Genomic DNA, 11231 nt, shown 5'->3' on the forward strand with positions numbered 1-11231 from the left:
AGCTAGATTTTCTGGCGCGAAAGCATCCGTTTGTCTGTTGCTATATGACACGGCACTCTGCTCGCCCGCTCGTCAGCTCCAACTAGTGACTGACACTCTCTTCGTCAGCTTCAACAACCAGACAAACCATACAAAACCATACCATACCAACTGGGTAGAGAATTCAGAAACTCACCATCGCGGCAGAAGAGAAGCAGAAGCAGGACAAGGAGAGAGGCCATGCCGTACTGCCACTTGGAGAAGAAGAGAAACTTAGAAAGTGAAGCGTGGAGTGAGGTAGCTTAGCTGCACTGCTGCCTCACTCTGCTCAAGTCAAGTCTAGTAGAGTCAGTGCTTCGGCCGATAAGAATCATCAGCAGGCGGGCAAGAGGGGTCTGGGAATAAGAGGAAACTTGAGGTTGGAGGCTAAGACAGAAAAGAGAGCTTTGCACTGCAAAATGAGCAATAGATTAAGCGAAAGGTGGTGAGAAAAGGTGGGGTGAAAATCTAAAGAAACTGGAGGAATTCTTCTTGTGGGGCGACTTCATGATGGGTCATTAGCCAAGATCATGATGAGCCATGGATTGTTTTGGTCCGGTGCAGAGTTAGGCGCAACACCGGGATCGGACCGAATATATCTTCAGGTTCTTGATTTTCTTTCCCCTTTGTCACAAAGTTGCATACAGTCGCCGCACTGCCAGGAGAATATGTTCCATCTACGTACGTGTTGCGATCGCCTGAGTCGCTCTTCTTCTTTCTTTGAGCCCAAACTTCTCTTCATCACAGATGGCACATAATTTTTTTTCTTACATAACTGATGCAAGAAAACACATCTCTTTTTTTTTTGCATTTGAGGTGTGTGATCTCTAGGTTGCAAGTGGTGGGTTTTTGGACTGGGTCGTGTCATCAAGTATTCGAGTTGGTGGTAAAGTCCAGAATCTCATTTCCCCTTACTGTACCCACTACGCTAGTTGATCATTGGAACAAAAAACCTCTGTTAGAAACGGAAAGCTTCCACAAGCTCGATCAACGTGCCAACCATCCATCCTAATCTCCAACCTTTGCATCAGCTTTTGGGAGACCCTTCTTCTTGGGCAGCTGCACAAATGATAAGAAAGGCCAGAGATTTGCCTTTTGTCCCCTGGCTCGCTTGGTTGATGTTGTGTGGGCTATTTGCGCCGCCTACGGAAAGATTTTGCTTATTACTATTCCAGTCTTTTTGGATGCCCACACACTAGAAGTAATACTTTTCTAAAGAAAGTATTTGCCTAAGCATCACTAGTCGTAGCCATTGACAACTTGTTGTGTAAATGCTTCTACCTATGGACTTAAGTTCCGGTTCTGAGTTCATGGCTCGGTGGTGACAGAAAAAAAAACGTTGGACAAATCAGGGACGCAAATTCAAGTGCTGGAGTTCGTAATTTATTTGTCCCTAAAAATGTGCACCCCACGGTAATTAGTCCAGGCATGCCGCTTTGTGTTACGAAACAAAAAGAGATTGTAACAACAATGTGGGTGATTTCTAGTTATGAAATCTTCATAGCTATCCGAGCATATATTATGTGCAATCGTTCTAAAAAATAGTAATTTTAAGAAGAAAGTTTGAATATCCATTCTACAGTCAAGTCGAAAATTATGTAAAGTTGGCCACTCAGACTCGGAAAATCAAATCTGATCCTGGGTGCATATGCACCCAGTATGTATAAAACATATTTTTAAACTGTAAAAAATTTAGGAAAAAAATTTAGCATGTAGATGGACATGTTCTATGTGTGCACGTAAATTTTCACATAAAACCAACAATTTTTGCACCCTGTGTAAAAAAGAGAAAAAATATCTCGAAAAATAGACTATTTCAGCACCTAAGATTTGTCTTTTTTGCACAAGGTATGAAACATATCGGTTTTTGCTGAAACAACTTTGTAAGCATGTAACATGTCAAGGTATACACAAGGAATTTTTATTTATATTTTTCTAACATTTTTAAATATATTTAATATGCGTTTCAAATAAAGGGTGCATATGCACCTGGGTGTAGAAACACCCTATCCACTCAGACTCCACATCCTTCTCCCACGGCTACTATTAGCTATAACTAAAACCCACTATAGTAATGCTCATACTAGGAGTCCATCACATGAAAAAATCCATAAGATCCTATTTTCGCCCACACTAGACCCACCATTCAGCTAAGGAAGCTCATGAACTATGGTTTAGGGAAAAAGACCATTGAAATCTTGAAATTGACACATCGCTTTACGACACACAGATCCATATCGCTACTAATCCGGTAGAAAATTCCGTCAGACGGCATGCTGGCTGCAGCGATTAGTAGTACTCTTAAGATGTCATCCTCAGTAGTAAACAAATGATCAAGTCGATTATGTCGTAGTCGACACTTCACTGCTAATGCATACAGATCTAGTAAAGTTAGTGGAAGACTCAACACTTCAAACCAGTTCTTGCAAAAAGGAAGAAAAATGCCGGAACAGAGGTTAATAGAGGCAATGGAACCGGAGACAAACTGCGTAAAGCGGAGGCTAAGCCCAAAGGGCGTCCCACGCTTCCTTGACACATCGTTCAACCACAGCTTTCGGGTTGTATATATCCTTAGAGCATCTTGCCCGGTCCCGACCACACTGAATCCTTCCCATCTCCATGCTCAATCACCCTCGTTCCCTTCCTTTCACCGCCCTAGTCGCCGCCGCCACACGCACCATGCCTTCCTGGTATGACGGCGAGACCAGCAGCAGGAGCCTCCCCTCTGAGTTCAAATCAGCCCGCGGTAGAAGACTAGGCTTAGGGTTAGAAATTGGGGATTCCTTTTTTATTTCAGCATGAAATTCATCAATTTGGTCTGAAATAGTTAGCTGAGTGAGTAGTTTCTTTGATTTCTTACTTGCCCACTTGCTTTAGGCGCCGCAACGACCTAAATTTTGACGGAATGGACGATGAATATTACATAAGAAAAATACTAGATGACCAATGAAATAAGCTTTGGAAATATGTGTGTTTAGAATTGGGAAAAGATTTATGGAGTCTGCAAAACTGATATGCATTTTATTGGGCATTTGTATTGTAATGGACAATCTGCATTGTGTTATTATTTTTTCTGGTCATATGTTCTTAGATAATTTAGCTATGATGTATTTCATTATGTGAAGGATTTAGTTAAGGTGATTTAGTAATTTAGTTACTATTTGTAGTTCCATCTATTTTCTGGAACTAATTCCAGTTGGATAATTTAGTCTGACATTGTAGTTAATTCTAGTGTTATGCACATTTGATTGTAGGATGATGGGCTATGTTCACATGTCGAGTAGATTGGTGCACAATGTCATTCCCTTATGTAAAAATGTTTGACTTAGCTATGAGAGTTGCATGATCATGAAAAAACAACAAGGCTTAGAGATAATTGTGAAGCTGCTGAGAAGTATTAGAACCTAAATCAAAGAAGGGGGAGGTTGAAGAATTAAACAAGAAATTCTAGGCACAACTGAAGGATACACTAAATGCACATCCGACTAGAGAATTTTCTCAGTGGATATCCACATATTGATGAGGTAGAAGGCATATAAATAAGGAGGTTATTTGAAAGAAGAGAAGAAGAAAAGTATATTATTGCCGAGCTATTGAATGCATGAGAGGTGAACAAGGACAAGCCGTAGAAACTGATGATCTTAAATGAATAAAATTATTTGGATTATGTATTAATTATGTGAATTGCTTATGATTCTAGATCACTTTAACTTAGTTGATGTGTTGAACAAGGACTCGTAAGTTAGTATGTATTTGTGCTGATCATATAGATCTATTTGTGTTCATACCAAATTCATATAACTATATGTGTATTTTTTGTTCTACTAATTTTTTCAACTTGTTGTCCTAGTGGTTGATAGATTCTATTGAATTATTCACCATGTTGTTTTAGTGGTTGATTGATTGAATGTACTAAAACATGTGATCATATAGATTGAATGTACTAGAATTGTGAATTTGTTGCTTTGTCAATGAATTATCTCTAGGTTTTACAGCAAAAAAGAACAACCAGTTTTGAGCTTTTAGATACATAATTCACCAATTAGATATAATAAGTTCCGATGTTAGCTATTTACAGTACAAAATTCAGATAACTTAGTACAATACCAGGTTTAGATAACATATTACAATACTAGGTTCAAATTCACACAACTAAAGAGTACACGGTAGCAAGTTCACACAAACTCCATAAAAAATACACCAATTTCGCACCACGTTACAAAACCATAATACTACTATGTTCAACACAAAGTGAGATGAACTATCACATGTTTATCTGCCTTCATTTTGATGCTCCTCAATGGTTGTTTTATGGATCCTACTAGATGTCAAGTACATCACTTATTTTATTATACATCCTCCTCCTCCTAGCAGACCAGGTAGTAGCATTTGGGCACTTTAGATTGTTGCTCCTTGGTGTTACGAATGCACTTCGTGTTGCTGGAGCTTATTCTGGTGCCCTTTCTGCTTGAGCTTGTAGCGGAGGCATTATAGATATTGGTGCAGGAGTAGAATACGTATGTCCTGCTCTTGATACATTTCCTTAAGCTGGACGTATTTGAGGCCTTGTAGCAGATGAATATGATACAACATGTGTTCTTGGTTTGAAGGTGTTGCACTAGTAACACTATCATCTGAAGCTCCATGATGACCCACAAGTATAGGGGATCGCAACAGTCTTCGAGGGAAGTATTACCCAATTTATTGATTCGACACAAGGGGAGACAAAGAACACTTGAAAGCCTTAACAGCGGAGTTTTCAATTCAGCTGCACTGGAAACAGACTTGCTCGCAAGAGTTTATCGGTAGTAACAGTTTTATAGCGATAGCAGTAGTGAAATAACAGACAACAGAGTAACAAAGACAGCAGTAGTGATTTTAGTAAACAGCAGGATTAAAATACCGTAGGCACGGGGACGGATGACGGGCGTTGCATGGATGAGAGAAACTCATGTAACAATCATAGCAGGGCATTTGCGAGATAATAATAAAACGGTGTCCAAGTACTAATCAATCAATAGGCATGTGTTCCAATTATAGTCATACGTGCTCGCAATGAGAAACTTGCACAACATCTTTTGTCCTACCAGCCGGTGGCAGCCGGGCCTCAAGGGAAACTACTCGGATATTAAGGTACTCCTTTTAATAGAGTACCGGAGCAAAGCATTAACACTCCGTGAACACATGTGATCCTCACATCGCTACCATCCCCTCCGGTTGTCCCAATTTCGTCACTTCGGGGCCATTGGTTCCGGACAGCGACATGTGTATACAACTTGCAGGTAAGACCATAAACAATGAATATCATGATGAAATAATAACATGTTCAGATCTGAGATCATGGCACTCGGGCCCTAGTGACAAGCATTAAGCATAACAAGTTGCAACAATATCATAAAAGTACCATCTACGGACACTAGGCACTATGCCCTAACAATCTTATGCTATTACATGACCAATCTCATCCAATCCCTACCATCCCCTTCGGCCTACAGCGGGGGAATTACTCACACATGGATGGGGGAAACATTGCTGGTTGATGGAGAGGCGTTGGCGGTGATGGCGGTGATGATCTCCTCCAATTCCCCGTCCCGGCGGAGTGCCGAACGGAGACTTCGGCTCCCGCGACGGAGTTTCGCGATGTGGCGGCGTTCGGAGGGTTTCGGCGACTTCGACTTCTCCCCGTGCGTTTTTAGGTCGAGGCGAATAAGTAGTCCGAAGGGGGCGTCGGAGGCCGGCCGAGGGGCCACACCACATGGCCACGCGGGCCCCCCGGGCCGCGCCGCCCTGTGGTGTGGGGCCCTCGGGCCTCCACCGCAATTGTCCTCCGGCTCCGTCATTATTCTGGGAAAATAGGCCCTTTCGTCAAAATCCCGAGGTTTTTCCTGAAAGTTGGATTTCTGCACAAAAACGAGACACCAGAACAGTTCTGCTGAAAACAGCGTTAGTCCGCGTTAGTTGCATCCAAAATACACAAATTAGAGGCAAAACGATACGTTTTGGACGTATCAACTCCCCCCAAGCTTAGCTTATTGCTTGTCCTCAAGCAATTCAGTTAACAACTGAGCGATAAAAGAACTTTCACGAACACATTTGCTCATATGATGTATATATTCTCATGATATGGCTAATACTTCAGCACTTCATAATAAGGTACATGCAAATAAGATCATCTAACAACTATGTCAATCATGACGAGGTACCAACAATTAATAATAAGCATCATGAATCATGTATATAAGCAGGATTGCAATGTTCATAAGAGAATATGATAAAGTGGTATCTCGCTTGCTCGTATTTGATTGGCAAAACATAAATGCCCGGGCATCTCTGGAGTTCATAGAAAGACTAGAAGTAGTGATTGTCAAAGATAAAAGCATCAAAGTTATACCACAATCAATCATATTTTGAGACAAGCATATTATACTAAGAATGACAGTTGTGCTCTTCAAGAAAATGCTCAAAGAAATAGTGGAGACACAACATAAAAGTAAAAGATTGACCCTTCGCAGAGGGAAGCAGGGATTAACATGCGCTAGAGCTTTTCTTTTGTAAAGCAGGAGTAAAATTATTTTGAGAGGTGTTTGTTGTTGTCAACGAATGGTAATGGGTACACCAACTACCTTGCCAACCGGACTTTCAAGAGCGGCTCCCATGAATTATTTGCATGTTTATGTGGCACTCCTTCCAACCTTTCTTACACAAACCATGGCTAACCGAATCCTCGGGTGCACTGCCAACAATCTCATACCATGAAGGAGTGCCTTTTTAGTTTAGTTTTATTATGATGATGACACTCCCCCCAACCTTTGCTTACACAAGCCATGGCTAACCGAATCATTCGGGTGCCGTCCAACAATCACAAACCATGGAGGAGTGTCTATTTAGGTTAATTAATTCGGGACTGGGAATCCCATTACCAGCTCTTTTTGCAAAATTATTGGATAAGCGGATGTGCCACTATTCCATATGAGAGTCCGTCAAAAGTAAATGACAAGGTTGAAAGCTAAACACCACATACTTCCTCATGAGCTATGAAACATTAACACAAATTAAGAAGCATTTTGAAGGTTTTAAAGGTAGCGCATGAGAATTTACTTGGAATGGTTTGAAATGCCATGCATAGGTATTTATGGTGGACACTCTGGAATAACTTGGTTTTCATGTGTTGGGAGGCACGAGCAGCGTTCCCGCTCAGTACAAGCGAAGGCTAGCAAAAGACTAGGGAGCGACAAATCAAGAGAGCAGTAACTGTCATAATCATGCTTGCGGCAAAATAAATTAACTGAGGCATAAAAGTGATACAAGACCTCTGAAGCAATGTAAATCATTGAGGCTTAATTGACTCTTGTTCAGTCATATGCATGCGTGAGCATGTGCCAAGTCGATATAAATGAATTATTCAGAGGAGGATACCACAATGCCATACTTACTTATGAATAAAACAATGCAAGCAAACATCCATGACATGCTACTCATATTAATAAATTGGAGCTAATCATGAGAGATCATGAACTACTAAACTTTCTTAAATAACATATACCTCACATGAACCAACTAAGCATGCTCACATGGATGAGTATATGTACAAAAATGAAAACAAATAGAGTTCATACCAGCCTCTCACCACAATCAGATTGTCGTAGATCGTCATTATTGCCTTTTCACTTGTGTAGCTTGGATAATATGAAATGAAAACCACGCTCCAGCCACCGAAGACCATTGAACTCATAAAGAACTTTACAAACCAAAGAAGAACAGCAAATATTTTTGGTGTTTTCGAATTTGAGAATAAGAACAAAAGCAAAACAAGCAAACAAAGCAAAATCTTTTTGGGTTTTCTTATAGCAAACTAGCAATAGCAAATAAAGCGAAACAAATGCAAGAAACCAAGATAAACAAATGGTGAAGAGAAACAACAGAAATATTTTTGGTCTTTTTGTGTTTTGGGAAGGAAACAAAGTGGAAACAAGAAATAGCAAACTAAAAGAAACACAGAAAAGCGAGATGGCGGAAATCTGCCAAAACCTGACAGCAGTACAGAAATCGATTTTTACAAAAATCTTACGTTGCTCAGCTCGAAAAGTGTTCAACTAATGAAAGTTAGATAACAACCTGGGGAACCTGCACAAAAATTGGCAGCTCAAAATAACGTTCTGGCTGTGCGCACGAATTTTTCTAGTAACAGTCCAGAATCTGTTTTCAGGCAGCACTTCCCCAAATATCATCTCCCTCTCATTAGAAAACCACTCAAAGAGACTAAACAAGTATGTACAAGTATCCAGCAACCATAATATGCAAAGAATGAGTGATGCCGGTATACCTCCCCCCAAGCTTAGGCTTTTGACTCTTCTTGATCACATTATATCACCCTTCTCTCTTGACCCTTAAAAACTTCTGCCACACCAAACTTCTCATAAACTTCATTAGAGGAGTTAGTACTCAAAAACTTTAATCCACTTTATTCGTAAATTGGCAGATTTTTCTGAGTTACCTACAGAGAACCCTACCCAAATTCGTGACAGCAAGAAATCTGTTTCTGTGCAGAAATCCAAATCTAGCATCAACCTTCTATTAGAGACTTTACTTAGCACAATAATGCAATAAAGTAAAGATACAAATGTATTGCTACAGTAAGTAAAATGAGTGGAGGAAGAAATATATGTTGTTTAGTTCCTCTATGCATATAAAGAGTATTTGTTAACAAGGTTGATCAAGTCTTGCCACCAAATAAATTTTACATAGCATATGAAGAAATAAACCTCAAATCAATCATGTTACCTTGAATTGTATTGATATAGATCCAATCACAAGAGTTTGATATTCTTCTTTAGGTTCATATATAGGACAATCAATAGTTCCCACTTTGATAGTTCTCACATTAGAAATAGTATTAACTCCACACGCTTTCTCAATTCTCTTGGGGAAATAGACGGTGTGTTCCTTATCATCAACATTGAAAGTAACCTTTCCTTTATTGCAATCAATAACAGCCCCTGCGGTGTTAAGAAAAGGTCTCCCAAGAATAATAGACATATTATCATCTTCAGGCATTTCCAACACAACAAAATCAGTTAATATCAAGCAGTTATTAGTAACTTGAACAGGAACGTCCTCACATATACCAACAGGAATAGCAGTAGATTTATCAGCCATTTGCAAAGATATATCAGTAGGTATCAACTTATCTAAGTAAAGTCTCTTATAGAGAGAAAAAGGCATAACACTAACACCAGCGCCCAAGTCACATAGAGCGGTTCTAACATAATTATTCTTAATAGAACAAGGAATAGTAGGTATACCTGGGTCGCCCAACTTCTTTGGAACTTTGCCATTGAAAGAGTAATTAGCAAGCATAGTGGAAATTTCCTCATTGGGGATTTTCCTTTTGTTGGTAACAATATCTTTCATATACTTTGAATAAGGAGGCAATTTAATAGCATCAGTCAAAGGAATTTGCAAGAATAAAGGTTTCATCCAATCACAAAATTTATTATAGTGTTCTTCTTCCTTTGATTTTAGTTTCTTAGCAGGAAAAGGCATTTGCTTTTGCACCCAAGGTTCTCTTTCATTACCATGTTTCTCAGCAATAAAATCTTCTTTAGTATACTTTTTATTTTTAGCATGCTTTTCAGGTTCTTCTTCAACTTCTTCTTTATCGAGAGTATCATTCTTATCATTATCTTTCTCATGTTCATTACCACTTTTAGTTTCAGCATCGAAATAGAAATACTATTAGGATCATTAACGAGTTCGGAGGATTCTACAACATTTTTATGTTTCTTCTTCTTTTTCTTAGAATGAGCTCTAGGTTCAATGCGTTGAGAATCTTGTTCAATTCTTTTGGGATGCCCTTCGGGATATAGAGGATCCTGGGTAGAGACACCACCTCTAGTTGTTACTTCATAAGCATGTTTTTCTTTAGCATTATTTCCTAACAAGTCATTTTGCACTTTAGTGAGTTGATCAATTTGAGTTTGAATCATATGAAAATGTTTAACAAGCATCTTAACATCATTGGAGGTTCTCTCCACAATATCATGCAATTGACTAATAGCTTGAGAATTTTCCATCAGATGATTCTCTACTCTCATATTAAAATTTTCTTGCTTAACAATATAATTATCAAACTCATCTAAGCATTGTGCAGGAGGTTTTGAATACGGAATATCTTCCCTAGTAAAGCGTTGAAGGGAATTTACCTCAACCATGGATGAAGGGGGAATTATCTCACATATATCTTCTATGGGAGGTAGATTCTTCACATCTTCAGATTTAATACCTTTCTCCTTGAGAGACTTCTTGGCTTCCCTCATATCTTCATCATTTAATTTAATTAAACCCCTCTTCTTCACTATTGGCGTTGGAGTTGGTTAAGGCGTAGTCCAATCATCATAATTCCGGCCTATTTTAGCCAATAATTCTTCAGCGTCGTCTGGAGTTCTTTTCTCGAAAACACAACCAGCACAACTATCCAGGTATGCCCTAGACTCAATGGTTAGTCCACTATAAAATATATCAAGTAAATCATGCTTTTCTAAATCATGGTCGAGCGAGCTCTAATAAGAGAGCAAAATCTCGCCCAAGCCTAAGGCAATTTCTCTTCATCTCCCTGATCGAAATTATAAACTCTCTGCAAAGCAGCATGTTGAGCACTAGCAGGAAAGTATTTCCGGAAGAAAACAACAAGCAATTCTTTTGGACTTTTAATAGAGCTAGGTGGCAAACTATTATACCAAGTTTTAGCGTCATCCTTTAATGAGAATGGAAAAATTTTAGCAACAAAGTAAGTACGCATCTTAACATCATCAGAAAATAAGCTACTCAAAGTAGATAACTCAGTCATGTGTTCAACGAGCACTTTCTTTTTCAGTACCACAAAAAGGTGTTTTCTCAACAATAGCTATATGAGATAGATCAAGAGAAAAATCATAATCTTTATCCCTAATGTTTATAGGAGATGTGGCAAATTTAGGATCGGGAGACAGTTTATATCTAACGAGTATGTTCTGCAAGCAACTTTTTAATTTTTCTTGCATCAGTAGTAGCATGGCATTTTTCAATAAAATCATCATCAAGTTCCACATAATCTTCATCAAGATCATCACTAGAGTATTCAAGTTCGGGTGAATTAACGGGTGTAGTAACATCGGGAGTTTCAGCATTTTCAATTTGTCTAGACCTAGCAATTTTAGCATCTAGAAAAGTTCCCA

The sequence above is a fragment of the Lolium rigidum genome, chromosome 4 (assembly GCF_022539505.1).
Source record: "Lolium rigidum isolate FL_2022 chromosome 4, APGP_CSIRO_Lrig_0.1, whole genome shotgun sequence".
Classification (NCBI taxonomy): domain Eukaryota; kingdom Viridiplantae; phylum Streptophyta; class Magnoliopsida; order Poales; family Poaceae; genus Lolium; species Lolium rigidum.